The sequence below is a fragment of the Triturus cristatus genome, chromosome 3_1 (assembly GCF_964204655.1).
Source record: "Triturus cristatus chromosome 3_1, aTriCri1.1, whole genome shotgun sequence".
In the NCBI taxonomy this organism is placed as follows: Eukaryota; Metazoa; Chordata; class Amphibia; order Caudata; family Salamandridae; genus Triturus; species Triturus cristatus.
In genome coordinates this window covers 686,622,975-686,641,526 of record NC_140583.1, presented here as the reverse complement: position 1 = coordinate 686,641,526, position 18,552 = coordinate 686,622,975, and the positions used below count along the sequence as shown (strand labels likewise).

Sequence of the window (18,552 nt, the reverse complement as noted above, 5' to 3'; positions counted from 1 at the left end):
CCTCATCCCATTCCTCTTCGCCATTGCTGGTCGGATGCAATTGCTTCGTACTTGTGTCAAGCAGGATCGGGTCTGGAGCTTCAGTCATTGAATGCTCTCCAGTAAAGGGTGTTCACTATCTGCATTGCTAATTCTTCTCTCTCTGACAGTTCAGTGGTGACGTTATCACTCTATCTCCGCAAATTGTGTGCTGCTTGATCCTGCATGGCATCATTGTCTGAGTCTGATATTTGTGACTTGCTTTCTCTAGGCCTCAAAGACCTCCCCGGTGTTCTCCCGGCTTTGGACCGGACTTTCAACACTCGTCTCTGATCTCTTTTTTTTGGGGGCCTTTCCTGGCTTGGGCCCGTCCTTTTTTCCATTTACTGAGCTTGAATTTGGGGTGTTCTATGCCTTAGCAGGGGCAGCTCCTCGATCCGCGACCATGCCTCGTCTGGGGTTTGAACGAACAATGTAGTGCCTTGAAAGTTGACTTTAAGTTTAACCCGGATTCCGAGTGCTCGAAGTTTCGCCTTGAACGGGTTCAAAAGTCCGTCTTTGCTTTTGCACATCACAGGAATAGTCCGGGAATACCATCACTCGTGTGTTTTTGTATTTAATCTCCCCCTTCTGCCTCAGCTCACGGAGTATTAAATCTCTATCTTGAAAGTTCAAGAAACAAGCTATCAAAGGCCCTGGAGGTGCCCCCTGTGGCAGACATTAGGTATCTGGTGCGCTCGTTCAATGACAAAGCAGGTCGAGAATTGTGTATCTGGAAGGGTGTCTTTTAGAAATGTCAGGAGAAACTGTCCCGGATCTGTTTGTTCCGCATTTTCCGGAAAACCGATTAATCTGAAGTTATTTCTGTGGGCCCTGTTTTCTGCATGGTCGACCCTCCAGGCCACCTCTTTCATTGAAGTCCTGCCACGTCTTTCCACGTGGATTGAGAGATATCTTCTAGTTCTGTGATACGGTGTTCCGCCTCAGTAACTCGCTCTGAGAGTTTTCGTAAATCATGGCGTAATAGTGTGACCTCCAACGTATCTCTGCCATTTTCCCTTCCAAGCTTTCTTGTGATGTATGAATCGCTTGCAGTATGGCCGTATTTTCTGAAAGAAGAACGAGACCTCCCTCCGCTCCCACTGGTGCAGGGAGCACTTTGGCAAATTGGTCCAATTTTCCCTGTCGCGACGATTTAGGCTCCTTATTCCACGCCATCTCAGGCGATCGGGTGGTAGGCTGTTGTGGCTAGGCACTCTCCCCCACAGTGGTGGCCCCTGTAGCACCGCCGGCAGCCTCCTCAAAACTCACTCCATAGAGGTTATATCGTAACTCTTTGGAGCAGCGTAAACGGTGTCTGTCAGGCCGTATAGGCTAATGTGTAGGCCCTAGTGCCCCTTCTGCCAATTGCGATTTCCAAAGAGGGCATCAAGGCCCACGTCTCCGTCCACTCCCCCGCCACTTACCTCGGTGTTCATGTGACAGATAGAGGGCACCCGTGGGGTGGGGAGAGGAAGAGCCCAGGCCAACTGGGTTGCTTTTAGGACTTATTCTTGGTCCCACTAGGGACAGGAGTTAGACAAGGGTGTCCCTCGTAGCTCTGTGTCCCCCACCGATGTCCCTGTAAAATCACACCATGTGTGTGAGGTTGAACGCCACAAAACCTCAGATTGGCGCAGCCAGCAGGTCCTGTATCCACACTATGGGGCGTTGGAGCTGCATTAACTACACCCACAAAGTCCAGGACTAAAGGACTGTGCTGGGGACTGCAAATTCACGAACTTCCTCAGCACTTATCTCGTCTGACCACACCCGTGCTGCTGGAATCTGTGGGGGGAAGAAAGAGTCCATCAACAGTCCCGTTGGATTACTTCTGTCAGCGCTACGGACTGAGTTCTAGCCCCCAGTCTCCTGGTCTTCCCCTGTAGGCCCATGAAAGTTCCCCAGGATTGTTCGGGTCCAGGCGGGGTGATTATTGCGGCCTCCACAGCAGTCACCTGCCACCCGCAGTGACGAGGGAAACGTGGAGGGGGCACAGAACCTCTCACTGGGCTTTGATGTTCGGTCCGCACCTCAGTCCGGCATGGCGCCCAAGGGTAGAGAACCACTCCCCCACCGGCAAGGCGCGATTGCTTCTCCCTGTCCGCCTCCGCAGTTCAAGGTCTTCACCTGCTCCAGATGGGTGTTTATTGCACCTTGTTGCGGTGTTAGCGGCGTGGGAGGGCAAGTTTGCTGCTAAACCCCAGTTGATTGCCCAAGTGTTATTATGGCGCACTCCACTTCCATCTCACAGCCTTAGTGGGTCGTGGACTCACTGCGTCTCCGCGGGCTGCTCCGGCAGGATGCTATTTTGGAAAGCACCGTGCCGATCGTAGTGTTGGAAAGGCTCAAATTACACCTCAGATCTTCTGGTTGGCAGGCGTCCAGTGCTCCTCCGACGCAGCACACCTTCTGATCCCCACTGATGTAGATTTATGGCGTCAAGGGTCAGGATGGAAGTCAGGATATATTCGGGGCGGCGAAGTGTCATGATATTGGGCGCATTTCTAATTTTTAGGCCTTTCATAGTCACTCTTGTACAATTGCATTGTCACACCTAATAGGTTCACAGAGCATTTGTCAGGGCCACTGGCATTATGCAATTATGCTGGAGTAGCATTATTTGCATAATTATGGACTTGCTGCATGTGCCACAATATCTATAACCTGCTGTATATTCTGCAAATTTAAACAAAAGATAAATGTTTGTAGCTCAAACGGATCTAAAATTACTGAAAACAGGGCTACCCATGCTGTTTCGAAGTGGGAGAGCTTTCACAAAGGTCGACTGGTCAGTTTTCTGTTGATTATTGCTGTATTTGGGAATTAAACTCGCACTAATGTGGTGAAACCTTTGCCCAGACCGTGCTAGCGCCTGTAACAATGACAAAATATTAAGTAATACTAGAAGAAAACACGTTGCATTACTCCGCATAATTTGTCTTTTCATTCCACATAATTTGGTAAACCGTACAGCATAATCTGTTCCCCCCGCCTTCCCCCTGCCACATAATTCCGATAGCCCTGACATTTGTGTGACATTTACACTACTGCTAGAGAGATTTATTGGCTAGAGTGAGCAACTGAAAGAGTAAGGGCATTAAACAATCTAAATAGTGCACACTATAACCAAACAAATTCTTGGATGGAGACTTCAGAGTCGGTTGAGCTGGAATAGTTGATAAATGGATTAACTGCCTTTCATAAATGTCTCTGAAGGTTATTTTTTCGAACATACCTGATTGATTTTTACCATTCTTAGTCATTTGACTCTTGCCCAGTCGTCCATCATTTCCCACCAGCACATGTCAAAATTTGGAAAACGTGAGCTGTTTAGTGTTGCCGCAACAAACCAATTTAGTGAACATAACTGACAAGTCCATAGTGCTATACGCCTCCACTTCCCAGCATGCTTCTGACATGTTTGTTCACAAGTCTGGCATTAGGACTGTAGTACTATACACTTATGCTTCGCAAATATGTCCATGTAAAAGAGGGACAAAAAAGCCCAAATGCCAACTTCGGAGAGACAGAGGGAAAACAGAATTGAAACTATTTGTGTAGGGGCGGCTCCTCCACTAGGGCAGAGGAGCATCGCCCAAAGGTAACAACTTTCGTTATTACCATTTAAAGTTTCGTTGTGGGTGGGGGGTGGTCTCAGCTGCTCTGAGAGCAGGGGAGGGGAGGAGTGGTGTGCCTGCCCGCTACAGCATGCACAAAGACTGTTTGGTTGGTCCCCTGGGGCCGCCTAAACCAGGCATGCACACTCCTCCTTTTCTCCATGCAGCCTACATGGAGAAAATGGCTTCCCCATTAGACCCTGGCTCGTCGGCGTCCCGACTAATCACAACGCTGCTTTAGCAGCATTGTGATTGACTTAGGGAAGGGAGGGAGCCTGGCTGCCGGCTTCTGCTTCCTGTTCCTGGAGAACAGGCAAGCAGAGAAGATGCGGGACCCAGCCAGAAAAGTTTAATTATCTTTTTTAATTAAACTAACGCCCCTCCCTCAGGGCCGGACTGGCCTGTAGCAGGCACCGGGCAATCCCCCGGTGGGCTGCACGGCTGGGGCCTGTTTTGGGCACCTGGGGGCCGTTTTTGTTACAGGGCCGTTTTTGCGGCATAATCGGCCCTGTAACAAAATCGGCCGAAAACCGGCCCTGGCAAAGAGCTTGGGGGCACTCTCCCCGAGCACTTTGCCAGGGCCGGTTTTGGTTCTCAGTCCGGCCCTGCCCTCCCTCCCCACGCTCCCCCAACCTGCGAGTCGTGCCGGGCCTTGTGAGCATTGTTCATGGCAGCACAGGCTATGATGAACCACAGAACATACACAATGCCAGCATTAGTAAATGTCCTAGGGTCACTCGTCAGGGAGGCATCAAGTCACATTCCCTCATGCATCGTGTGCTATTGCCCAGTGTCATCACTGTCTGTGGACTGAACGTTGTGCCCCCCAATGTCTATTGCAGGGAAAGATTGCATTGTCAGCTCCCAGGCCTGAAGGTTTATACTTGTTAGTTATAATGTGAACATAAATGCTTTTTAATGAGGTATTTGGCTCGATTTCTAAAGGTCTTGCAAACTCTACACAAACATTGGTAAAGAATATATGTCTGACCTTGACTTCATTTTTTCTGTGGTAATTTTGATCACATAAGAATGTAAGTATATTTTTTGGTTTCATGTATAAAGATGTTTACTCAAGTATGAGGATTGGCGTGTAATGGTTCATTGTACCATTTTGTCAAATAGCATTAAATATATACGCCATGCATGTAGAATGTGGCTTCAGGACAGTCTTCTTCCACTACTGGCTTGAGACATTGTTAAACACACATTGTATCATGGCACTGTAGCATTTTATTGTCATGTATTCCCATCAGCTTAGATGTGTCCTTTTGATTTTTGTGGAACGTATGAGGAACTATTGTACATCTTTCATCAAGCATTTAATTACTTATCTCAGTCATGGGTGGTATATGCAAAGCATATTTTGTTTTGCACTGCACCAGGCTATATGTGCGCTCATACGAGAGCAAAGGGAGATGGAAAGTTTTTTGCACTGTATTGCAAACAGTCGCCCTCAGAGGAGATTGCATAACACCTGCACTGTGCCCATTCCAGGATGGCATGAAATCTTCTTATATATGTATTACCAAAGGACAGCCAACACTCATTGTAGTTTTGTGGTCGTTGTTGGCCACAGTTTTATTACCCTTATATACATACTTATTTTGCAATCCCCTGGACATACTTTTATGGCGTGGGTCATAAATCATTATCATGAACCATCATAAAAATGGGTGTCATAAATCATTTTGCTGCTAATCATAAATCTTGTCATAAATCATTTGGGTATCGTAAATCATTTGTGTTATGAACAGTCGTAAATCATTCTGCATTACTGGTCATAAATAATTGGCCATAAATCATTTGTTGGTCAAAATCACTTGCTTGTCATAACTCATTTGCATATCACAGTGTCCTAAATCACCCTGACAGTTTGTTATTCTGCCGTCTTGCAGGTGTCTCTCCTTTCCTGCCACTATTGGGGTCAATCATTGTTCTGTTGGTTTCCACCCCACTTTGCATGTGGGGGGTAGCCTCTCCCCAGACTTAGGCCCCAACTTGCTACCTTGCTAGTCTCTTTTTGTGCCCAGCTGTCTAGCGGGGTCTGGGCTGCGAGCGCCGTCTCCGTTTGTTACCCCCTTTCGTCAGGCCTACTCACCCAGCTGTAAGGCATCCCAAAGTGAGTGGCCCTCCTTCTACACACACCCCTGTCGGTGTGCCTCCATAACCAACCAAATGTACCCCTCTCATCTGCCAGCACTGTGACACTGCTGCTGTGTAGGTGTGGGTCTCGAAAAACCTTTGGCGCAGCTCCCCAGCTCCACGATGTAGTAGTGAGCCATAGTGTGGGGAGCGGGGCCTTATATCCCCCTTACGATTTTCCTGCGATACTGGAATAGCACAATGATTGGGGGGTTCAACACATCACCTGGCCCCCCCATTGGCCAGGTGACTAGGTGCCTCGCTGGTGCGAGTTTGCCGCAAGGGAAGCACCCATTCTGCTTCGGGGTGCTTCCAGGTGGCTAAAACTGGCTCTTTGCAGAGCTCTGGCGTCCGTTATGGTGCCGGCCCTCAAAGCCTTCTTAGGGGGTGGCTTCTGCTTGGAAGCTGAAATTGCACTATATGTGCAACAGAGAACCTCACAAAAGATTTCAAAGGAGATGAAAAGCTGCAGTTGCACTATACTACCAATTGAGATCCTCAAAGAAGAGTACATAGTAGATGGAAAACCTGTTGCACTCGAACACCAACAAAGGTCCTCACAGAAAAGGCCTGAGACATGTTTTAAGTGTTACTTGCTAGTCGGTGGCACAATGAATGCTGCAAGCCCACGAGTAGCATTTAATTTAAAGGCCCTGTGCACATTTATTACCATATACTAAGGACTTATCAGTAAATTAAATATGGCAATCAGGCATAAGGCAACTTTGCCATATTTTAGGGAGAGATCACAAGCATTTTCATACTGCTTAGCAGTGATAAAGTGCACAGAATCCTAATGTCAACAAAAATTCAATTCAGAAAACAGGAAGGATGAAGGAAAAAGGTTTGGGGTGACCTTGCAGAGAGGAGCGGCTCACAGAAGAATACAATGTCGTTGGAAAACTTGTTGCTCTGTATTATCAACAGAGGTCCTCACAGAAGAGTACAATGCAGATGGAGATGGAAAGCTGTAGTTGCACTATTCTACCAACAGAAGTTATCATCGAAGAGTGCAACGGAAAAGGAAAACTTGGTGCAGTATACTACAGGGGTCCTCACAGAAGAGTGAAGTGGCATTACAGCCCTTCCTCGGTTTATACTTTGGAAGAGTGAGTTTTATGAAAATCACACAACGTTGCTGTCTTGAGAAAAAACATACAGCATTGCTTTATACTTGTGTCCATTGTTTTCCTCAAATAATTGCAATAAACAGCATATTAACTTCTGAAAGATCTAATTTGCCAGCCATAAACTGATTTCCGCCATTGACCTTTTCCTTTCCGTTTAGGAATCAGACAGTGTACCCTCATGGAGAATGACAAATGCACAATTATTCTGGTATGATTCTAACATCTTGGAATGTGTTCTCACAAAGAATACATGTAACTTGGACACTAATGAATCTGAAAGAAGTGCAAGTGCTAAAAAGCTACTGCAGTTACCCAAGTTGTTACTAACAAAGCTGAGGGTGTGTGTCTCCAACCTAGAAATCCACATATACATGTTCAGGGATGAACACTTATTCGTAATCTAGGTCTGGGTCATCCGCTGTCCGATGTAAGGCTGGCTGTTCCCAGAAACCACAATGTCATCACACTCTGAAAGATTTAGTAGATAACTGCCAAAAAGAAACTGACACTTTCTCAGGAGGAAAAAGCCAAAGGTGTTAAAAAAGGCTCCTTGATAGGCAAAGCCTTCACAGGATTGTAGAAAAACAGGAATCTGTAAGCAGGGTCTAAAAATACAGGGATCACATATCTCACTGTGCACTCTGGTCCAGTCCACTATCTACCATAACAGGAGTGTGTGAAGAACTCTTAGGAAAAGAATCAGGCAAAAAAGGCTTCATATGAGAGTCATGGAAGGTAGAGTGAAATCTTTCAGGAGTTAGGAGGACTGAGCCTAAAGGCAACAGGATTTATTTGTTTGATTATTGAAAAGGGGCCAGAAATGATGAACAACATCAGACTGGAAAGTTTTGAGAGGGCATAAACCTGAAAGATACCCACACCTTCTCTCCCACCTTAAAGTTTGTTACCAGTCTTCTTAATCCATCTGATCTAACCTTCTGGGCAATCACTTTTAGTTCAGAGTCAAGTTGCTTTAGGAAATTAGAATCAGTTTAGACATGAAAAGAGTGGAGAATGTAGAAGATGGAAAGGAATGAGGATGGAAACCTTGGATACAAAAGAATAGAAAACCTTGGTAGCAGAGTGAACAGAGTTGTTATGCGGGAACTATGTTAAGGAAAATATTATGCCCAGTTATTTTGAGTGGCATTGCAAAAACATCCACATTATAATAATAATCCACATTTGTAAAGCGCGAACAATCACCCGTAAGGGTCTCTAGGCGCTGGGGGCCGTCGGGAAGATTAAGCAAGCTATTGCCCAGAGTCACATGGTGCTGGGCTAATCTGCCTCCAGCGCCGGGGATCGAACCGTGATCCCCAGATTCCAGAGTGAGTCGCCCTGGCCGCGGCGCCACACCTCTCATGTAGTGTTCAAGGATAGACTTAACTCGTGTAATTTGCTGTGGCATACGTATGTGATTATTATAGCAAAATTACATTAGATTAAACAGAATTACACGAGCAGCATAATCCTGCATTTAGCACTGTTTTCATAGTGCAAAAAGCCCTCTTCTAAACAACTTGAACCCGAAAATGCATTCGGCACCTAGAACATGGCCCTAAATATAACCTAACATGAACAGCAGCACCCTGCAGCCACTTGCGCTCTATTCTTCTGATCTTGCGCTAGGCATTTTTGCCTAAAGTTACTCTAAAATATGCAAGCATGCATAGCCACATCATTTTCGTAATTTCCTGTCCCAAAATTACTGGGATTACTCCGGCATGATTAACATTTTGGCCAGACCTATTCAAGACTTTCGTTGACCCTATCAGTCTGTCCATTAAACTACAGATGGTAACCTGAGGACAGAGCTTGATAGATACCCATGGTAGCGCAAACTGAATGTCATAACCTGGGCCATACTGGGAGCCCCTGTCTAAGGTCAAGAATATATCAGCCAGAGATTTCCTTGATTTCATGCTGACAGATTGAAGCCTTCGGAACAAAGAAAAGTGAGCTATTTTGAAACAAGGTCTATTGTGACCATGATCAATTGGTTTCCTGCTGAAGAGGGTAACTCCCGGAAAAAGCTGGTAAAAACTGTGTGCCATCAATGAGGAGGGACAGGCAAATTCTGGAAAAAGCAAAAAGGTTTATCCTGGACTGCTTTGGATTGTGCACACTCAGGTCAGGATTTAACACAAAGCTCTACATCCTTGTGAACAGTAGGCCACCAGAAGGAACATAGGATTAGTTCCAAGGTTGACTTAACCTCATGATGACCTGCTACTGCAGCATCGTAAAACATTTCCAGAACCTAAGTAGGGATCAACAAGGCCTGCTGGACAAAATATAGATTCTGATGGTAGGCCAAGAGTACTTGACTCTGCAGTGCATCAAGTACTTCTGGAGGGATCAGGATATGAGAGAGATACAAAATGTGATTCTCCAGGTTGTGTCCGTCTGGAGCTGATGTAGCACTGCTCCAATGGCAAAATTTGAAGCATCAGTAACCACAAAAATCTTCCTGGGTAGATCTGGGCAGCTGAGAAAAGGAGCTTGGGGAAAGCCTTCTTGAGACTGACAATGCCCTTCTCTGCTTGAAAAGTCAAAGAAAAACCTTTAGTTTTAATCTCCTTATTCAAAGTGGTGGATAAATGGTTAATCATTTCAGCAAAGTTATTTTTAAACTGTCTGTACAAGTTAGTTAGTACATAGAAAATAAAGGTCTCCTTGATGGACTTAAGGGTCAGACAGTCCAAGATGGCCGAAATCTTAGAAGGTTCCATAGATAATCCACTCTCTGTGAGACTACACCCAAAATACTCCACTTCTGCCCTTTCAAACTCTCACTTCTCTGCTTCAAAGAATAGGCGGGTTTCCCTTAGATGTAGAAAGATGGAATGAACATGAAATCTATGTTCAGTAAAGGAAGCAACAAAGATCGGGACGTCCTCCAGATACACCACAAGAAACTGGCTCAGGATGTCTATTAACGAGTCTGTAGAAAACTACTGGAGCATTATTAAGGCCAAAGAGCATGACCAGATATTCATAGCACCAAAAAGGTTTTCAAATGCCACCTTCCACTCATCACTCTTCTTTACCTGGAGAAGATGGTATGCTTCATGCGATTATATTAATATTTAACACCCCGAGTGGGCTCAATGATGTCCTTGATCGGTGTAACCAGGCAACAGTCCTTAATGTTGGTCTTATTCAATCCACGATAATCAATGCAAAGTCTTAGCTCTTTGCACTTCTTTGTGACTAAGAAGAGAGGAAGCCCCAAAGGGAATGTTGTTGACCAGACATTAAGACTATCTGAAGACTTAAATCCAAATATTCCATCTGAAACTGCTCCATATGCTGGGAAAGAGAGTATATTTTGCTATAGGAAAATATGGCTGTGGTTACGCTCAGAATTGCCCAATACAAAACCCTATGTTATGTTATGTTAACATGCTTTGTAAAGCGCACAGCTGCCTCAGAAAAGATGTGTCCTAGTGCTGAAGCAGAACATAGAGGCTGGAGATCAGAAGAAGGCACTAGGCTGTGGGGAAGAGATGGGTTTTAATAGCTCTGCGAAAGACCATGTATTTCTCCATGGCACGAACAGAGAATGGCAGAACATTCCAAAGCTTGGCAGCCAAGAAACGGAAAGAGTGCCCGCCCTACCGTGCCCTCCTCATACGAGGCACAGTTGCCAGATGTTGTCCCGTTGAGCAAAGCTGGCGCGTAGGGCAGTAAGGTGACAGCAGATTGAACAAAATGTCAAGATTTTCAATGCAGGACCTTAAATTCCATTCGGTTGACAACAGGAAGCCAGTGCAGCCGACGGATTGCCCTAGAGGTGGGGCAGGTTCTGGGAAGAACCAGCAGGGTTCTAGCCGCCGCATTTTGAACTCGCTGTAGTCTCAGGTTTTTGGTCTTGTTGACCCCTAAATACAGTGCATTGGCATAATCCAGTATTGATAAAAATGGAGGCCTGGATGATCATTTGCCTGAAGGATGGGTCAAAAAACATAAGTAATGGTTTAAGCCCCCGAAGTATGCCAAAGCAGGTCCCTCCAACTTTCTTGGTTTGAAACTGAAAGCTGAGGTCCGAATCAACCCATGCTCCAAGATCTTTCACCACCTGCTTAGGAGTAGGTGCACAGCCCAATATGGCCGCCCACCACCAGTCCCCCCACAGCGGTGACAGCCATGAGATCTTCCTGAAACTTTGATGCTACACCCCTGTGTTGTCCGAGAGAGCCACCACCAGCTGTGTATCATCAGCATATGATACAATGGTAAGCCCTCTGCTCCTCACCAGGACCGCCAGAGGTTGAACATAAAGATTGAAAAGCGAGGGGTTCAACATGGAGCCCTGAGGGACCCCTTGTTTGTTGGCATGGAACGTGGAGGCGAACGGAGGGGCTACAACCTGGAAGGTCCTATTAGAGAGAAAGGAAGCAAACCAGGCCAAGGCCGGGCCCACAACACCTGCCTCCTTCATCCTGCGTAGCAGGATCCGATGAGAGACCGTATCAAATACGGCGCTGAGGTCTGAAAGAATCAGAGCCGACGTACGTCCCTCATCTAAAGTGAGCCTAAGATGCTCGATGACAGCCAGGAGAGCAGTCTCCATACTGTGACCTGAGCGGAAGCCGTTCTGAGAGATGTCGAGGCAGTTGTTTTCTTCAAAAAATCTGGTAAGAATGGAATTGACGTAAGTCTCAGTGATCTTAGCGGTCCACGGCAGAAGAGAGATCAGGCGATTGTTTTCCAATTTAGCAGCGTCTAGTGTAGGTTTCTTGAGCAGAGGAACCACCCTTACTTGCTTCCAAGTGTTAGGAACAGTCGCTCTAGACAAAGATTTATTGATCACCTGACTCAGAGGTGACAAGATCGAAGGTAGCAATCTCATGAACTGGTCAGGTTTTGGGGGGATGAGAAGGGGAGACAGATTTGATCTTGGTGCAAACTAACCGTAGCTCCCCCAAGGAGACGAGCGGAAATGCATCCAACGTATGAGTGGGGGGTGGAACCAGCGCGGGGTCAGAACTGATAACAGTGTGAGTAAAGGACAGATAAATATTCTCCACTTTTTAAACAAAAAATGTGGCAAGAGCCTCACACTGCTTGTTAAAGGAAATAGGAGGCGCTACCGGGACCCCAGGCTGTTTTAAACTTTTCAGTATGGAAAAGATAGTTTTAGAAAGATTACCACTGCTCCTGATTTTCCCTGCAGAAATAGGCTGCACGCGCAGTGTGAATGGCCCTATGGTAGCATTTTATTGCTGCTTGATAACACTTCTTTTGCGAAGGGTCATACTCCCGTCTCCATGACCATTCCAGCGTTTTGGATGTTTTACATAAAATGGCGAGATCATCATTATACCATGGGCTGGATTTGGAGCTACGGCTAACTGACCCCTTCACCGGGAGAAGTGCATCAAGGGGACTGCAAATCCAATCTGAGAGTGCTTTATCAGCAGCATAAGTGTCGTCTGGCATGCTGAAAGCATTTCTAGGGAGAAGATCATGAAATTGGACGAGATCAAGTTTATGCCAGGGGTGTTTAAAAACAGCCTTCTGACGTTGCTTCAGCAGAGGGAAGACCCCTGAGAGAGACATGGAAATCAAATAGTGATCTGACCAGCAGAGTGGAATAGGAGTGTGGACTGATAAAGAAGGGAGATTTGTGAACACCGGGTTCAGCAGATGGCCTGCAGAGTGAGTGGGACCCTGAACCAATTGCATCAGCTGACAGGCACCCAAATCAGCCAAGAAGTTGCCCAACTCCGTTTCCTGGGAATTTTATATAAGTGCAGGTTCAAATTCCAGATGACACTAAAATTGGCTGTCCTTGTTGCCAAGATATTAACAGTTTCCTCAAGCGACGACCTAAACTCTTTAGAGGCTCCGGGTGGACGATATATAAGTAACCCAGACATTGTATAGCAGGCGTTCAGAGAGAGCCCGAAGTGAGCGCACTCACAGCCAGCTAGAGTCTCTTTAGTGAAAGAACAAGTGTAGCAAGATTTAAAAATCAGGGCAATGTCCTCACCTCTAGACTCTCTATTAAGGGTCCCAATGTTACACCCCTGTGGGAGGGCCAGTCCTAGCACTGACTCAGAGTGGGCCGATAGCAAGGTCTGGGTTAAAAAAAGGGTATCTTGGGATTCCTCAGATAGCATGTCATAAATGTCAGAATGGTGTTTAACTAATGAGCGACAATTAAGGCTGAGTAGTTTAATGACATAATCAGAACGTGAGGTAAGAGAAGTCAATGAGGGGGTCAATGACCAGGATTTGAATCCACAGTACAGACAGCAAAATGGGCCCTCTGGAAGGAGCCCTGAGGAGTGGTTACAAGTACCGACAAATTTCCTAATATCCAGGAGATTGGCCGGGGCATAGGTGAGCCTGTTTTTAGCGAAACCAACAGCATGCCTGGCATCTGGCAACGTCCAGCCACGGACGGGCCCGGATGAGCTTGCCATAGACACGCCTTTGGCGTGCCAGCGGGGGGCCCGCTGCGCACGTCCGCTGCGCTGTCGCGATCTCCTTATCTAAAATAGAGGAGATCGCCAGCCTAGTCCCGCCCTCCGGGGTCCAACCGGAAGTGTGTTGCTTTTGGAGTATGGAGGTGTAGAGAAATATGAGCTAGCACTGGGGTCAAGGAATGGTATTTAAAATATTAAAAGTTTAAAAACAGTCGTAAAACACACAGTGGAATAAGTAAGCAGCAAGATGTTAACATGAGTAGCAGCTCAAGTGCCAAGTGCAAAGAAGAGACGCGCAGCCTCGTCAGTATCCGTTGTGCGATCTCGATATCCTCATCTAAAATAGAAGAGATCGCCAGGCCATTCCCGCCCTCCGGAGCCCAACCGGAGCCCAACCGGAAGTGCGTTGCTATTGGAGCGTTTGCCGCAGAGAAGGAAAGAGCCCGCCCTCCACACAAACGGCTAAGCTGTGGTGGACCGGAGGGAGGCTCAAAGTATGGAGGTGTGGAGAAATACGAGCAAGCTCTGGGGTCAAGGAAAGGTATTAAAAATATGAAAAGTAGCAGCTAAAGTGCCAAGTGCAAGAAGAGACGCGCAGCCTTGTCAGTATGAAGAGGGAGTGACAAAGAAGTAGGCTCCTGAAAGACTTTTAAAAACTCATGATAAGCCATAGCAATTTTCAAGGTCTGGGTTATAATGGAATGAGATTGGTCTTCAGAAAAATCTTGTACCACTGGAGCCCAATAGCCCCAGTCAGAATAACAACTGTGTTTAAAAAGTCAGGAGAAAAGAGAGACAACCCTTGTGTGTCAATTGAAATAGGGTTTATGTTATTTCCACCATGGTATCCAGAGGGTTATGACATAGTTCGGAGATGTGATTAGATCAAAGGCAACCATCTCTTTATGAGTGCCTTAAGACACTAAGTTAGGAACCTTGATGGAAGTCACTAAACCTGACATCAATGGAGATCCCTCAATGGCTTGTACATGATTCAAGAACGACTTCTCTCTGACCAGAATTTGGAGTCTCTAGACACAGTCTAAGTCCATATACATTTCAAAAGCACTGGAATCTAAGAAGGCTGGAACACAGATGAACTGCCCAGGGTGTACTTGAAGAATTAAATCTGATACAACATGCAGGAACTGGACACATCGAAGCATCTATGCAAAGGCTAGAATCTGGCATTTGCCTTGTGGTCTGGCTCAATCAGTATAGTCTCACAACAGGTGATTTGGGCTTGCACAATGGAGACACAAGCCTCTCTTACTTTTTTTTATCTCTTTTAGCTTTTGACAATGGGCATCTAATGGACCCATGCTCCATTAGTTCTTTCGGCACACCAGGTTAAGAATTAGTAGGATCAGTAGCTCAGTATTTTGCTCAGTCCACCTAAAAACTCAGGGAAGAGGAGTAAAAGTGAGGCTCTGGTTTCTCTATTTTCTATTCTTTCCTTAAGTCTTTGTTCAATCAGGGGAAACTGATCCAGAAGTTCATTAAATGCGGAAGCTCTGGAAATCTTGCCAAATTATCCTTTAACTCCTCTTATAACCCTCTTCGAAATAAGGTCATCTAAGTGCATTCCACCCAGGTAGTTTTAGCATCAAGCTCATGAATTTGTTTTCAATAGAACAATATAGTTTACTTTCCCTAGGTTATTCCACAAAAGGCGTCCTCTGCGAAGCTTCACAGTCAGTTCACTGAAACGTCTTCTCGAAGCTTGCCAAGAAATTGGATAATTGTTCAGACAAGGGTATTCGGTGACAAATAAGTGAATTGCCCAACTCAGACCTGCATTGATCAAGAAACCAATCAGAGACCCCACTTTGGACTTGCCAAAGGAATATTGTCCATGTCAAAAGGCAAATTAACCACAAGGCCATTCCATAACTCCTTTAATCCTGAATATCTCCAGAATTCTTACAAGCTGAAGGACTGATAGCAGGAACCTGGAATGAATTGCTGGGTGAAAGGAGAGGGTAATGGGAGAGCAGCCACTATCAAAATGGAAGATTTGTGCATCCTAGGGTAGTCAGACTAAACTGAACAAGATTTGTCAGCCAGCCATGATGGATTCAGTGTAATCATTGATTCCCAAGTAATGGCAATAGAAGGGAGCGAGGGAAGCTGGTTATAGCAGGTCTCTGGCCTGCTCTATTATGAGCATATGTTCTTCAGAAATGGAAGGTTACAAACATAGCTTTTGGCTTATAGATCATAGTCAGTTGTATGTGTGTGCAACCATCAATCATGAGTACACAACTTTGTGGATTGCTACCGGAGACTGCCAGCTTTGCTTGATGTCTTGAAGCCATGGTCCCCCCAGACAGTTTTCATATTACTAGAAGAATTTACTTGAGGTTCGATGATGCAATGATGGTGGTAGCTCTGGGAGATCTCTGTGACATCAACAGTATGGGTACAATTTTGGAAGCACTTTAGAGCACCTAGGTGCTTAACAGCAAAATAGGCAAAATAAAAAGAAAAGTATGAGCACACTAATACCACTGGCACAATAGCATTAATTAACATTTAATTTGCTTCATATTCAGGATTTGGAATTTGTTGGAGCTTAACAACAAGGAATGCTAAGTAGGTGCTTTAAACATGGCCCCCACTCTGCAAACGTTCAAGGCTGTGAAGGGAGCCTCTATGGTGGCAGCTTTCTGTGCAACATTGAGATCTCCATCAAGCAGACAGTGATCTTTAAGGATGGTAGGTGGTCTGCCAGCCAGGTGTTAGAGACAATGAGCTCTGCCACCATCGCTGACCGGAGAGCGATCTACCTGGGTCTAAATGAAACCCTTTGGTATATATTTACTATGGTTTTACGCCATGTTTTGGTCACAAACGTGATGCACATCAATGCAAAATCTCTTATTCCCAATTTACTTTCCAGCATAAAAATTGTTTTGCACTGGAAAATCACTTGAAAGTAATACAAAGCAGCGCATAGTGCTGCTTTGTGTTACTTAGCCCAAGGGGGCTTTCCATGTGTGGTGCTTGGTACATTTGTTTACAACCACCTAATGTTTTTGACACATACCCTATTCACTAAAAAACTAGAAAAGGGTTTCTATTTAAAAAAGCACCCAATTCAAGTAGATGCTATCACGGAGAAAGCTTTTATTTCTCCTTTCTTTTCTAATCTTGCATGTGTGCTGCACTGTACAGCACGCATACAATGTGGGAAATGATTTAAAGTTAGGCAAAGCCTAGTATTTAGTACTGGAAGGGTACCCTTCCAGTTCAAAACCTGTGCTAGACTCACTCAGACACCCTTGCGCTATGGTGCACAGGTGCATGCATTTTGCACAGCAGCCTGATTGTGAGTTGGTGCTAGCGAAAGGGGAGGAAAGTGCCATGTCTCTGTAGATATGGCACTCTCCTGCTCTCTCTTGCTCACGCCACGCAGCACAGCATTTTTGATCTTAAAATAATCATGATCATCAGTTCCAGATGATGTTCACTGTGAAAACAGAACTCTGAATAGGGGGTGGGAATAGAGACCTCTTTGCATAACAACTGTTTGATATGCCTATCAATTTAGTGGAGGGGACCTAGGGCCAGATGTACAACTCATTTTACTGGTCGCAAACGGCCCATTGGTAAAATACATTTTACCATGTACCAACCCTATTTTGCAAGTCGGTAACCTATTACCGACTTGCAAAATAGGGTTTGCGGATTGCTACCAGCAAGGGGCGTGTAAAGGGCATCCGTTTCTAATAGCGAGTCACACTGGTGTGTATGAATAAATACCGTAAGGGGTCCCCAATGGACCCCTTCCCCTTTGTGAATGGGGCCACCAGTATTTTTTCAAAACAGGCAGCAGTCCCACGAAGCACTGCCCACTCTAAAAAATTGAAAAGCACATTTTTCATTTCATATGTACTCAAAATATAAAAATTAAACACCGGGCAATCCCACTTTTTATAGGCTGATCTCCTTTATAGACTGAATTGCCAAAGGTTTTGCTTAAAATCCTTATATATATATATCACCCTGAAGATATTTAGGTTGTAATTTTGTAATTAATGTTGCCATTTACCATAGTTTGTGTATAACAAGTTTTCTTTGTTTTTCTCTACAGAAGCAGGTGCATTTGATAATCTACCTTCCCCGTCATCCTCAGAGGAGACAAAACAACCATGAAGACAATACCAATGTACAGGCCCTATCTCTGTTTTTAAACGAGAACTCTTCTTACAGAGAGATTTGAATGAATGCGATCAACATGAAGAAAATGGTTATTGTTTACATTATTCCGACATATTAAGTTCCACAGAGAAAACTTGCCTACCTATTTTTGCTGTAATGTCATACTGTAATATTTTGCTTAACAAATAATTTTCTTCAGGCAAGTGAAAAAATGAATAAAATAGCAGCTGCAGAATGATGACTCATTTTGCTAATATGGTATGATGCGTATCTTGCAAGAAAAAGCATCCGTACGTTTTCACTTCATTCATTTCTGACAGCTTTTAATGCAAAAATGATCTCCCTTCATTAATTGTGACCGTTTAAGCTGTGGGTAAAAAACCAAAGAAGGAGTCATCGTTGGACTGGTGATTGTGATTCTTGGTCTCCAACCGTTCCCATAAGAAAACCTACTTCCAATCAAAGAAAATCGTTTTCAGCTAATAACAAATATTATAAGTGTTGCAATGCTGATGACCTCAGACAAGAGTAGAAGAGAGTGCACCGTGTGTCAGTTTATCTGAAGTGCCCACCATTGTGCAACTGGAAGGCTATACAACATTTACAGCATTATCATAACTAGGGAATGCCTTTGCCATAATACCTTTACCATGCCTGCATTCACCACACATATGCCTTTACCACAAAGTTAAGTTGTGTGTGGTTTTATATACATGTATATATATGTGTATATATTATCTACTGGCGGTCGCCAGTAGATAGTTATAGTTAGGATCGTGTTTCCATAGGAAATCCGCAACATTCTATTTGGAATAACTTTGGCGCCGATTCACGAATCCTCGCAAAATTTTCAAAATAGGTGGGGCGCTCCGCTCCGCTCCTTCCCTGAAAGTCTCGGGGGGATTCGTCAAGCGGGGACTGAGAAAAAGGGGGGGTCCCAAAACGCGTTTTCCCCATGCATTTTTCCATAGGACCTTTAGTCCAAGCTACAGCCCGAACGGCTGAACAGAATTACTTGAAATTTGGCAGAGAGGT

General features: G+C 45.1%; 1 long non-coding RNA gene across 1 annotated transcript in view; it reads left to right on the top strand.

Annotated features, from left to right (window-relative positions):
* LOC146860804 (uncharacterized) overlaps positions 1-17,716 on the top strand; it is a 167,735-nt gene extending 150,019 nt beyond the window's left edge. The window contains exon 5 of the long non-coding RNA XR_014979205.1: positions 17,450-17,716. This is a non-coding gene — a long non-coding RNA (uncharacterized LOC146860804). The remainder of the gene's footprint in view (positions 1-17,449) is intronic.
* Positions 17,717-18,552: the final 836 nt, after the last annotated feature.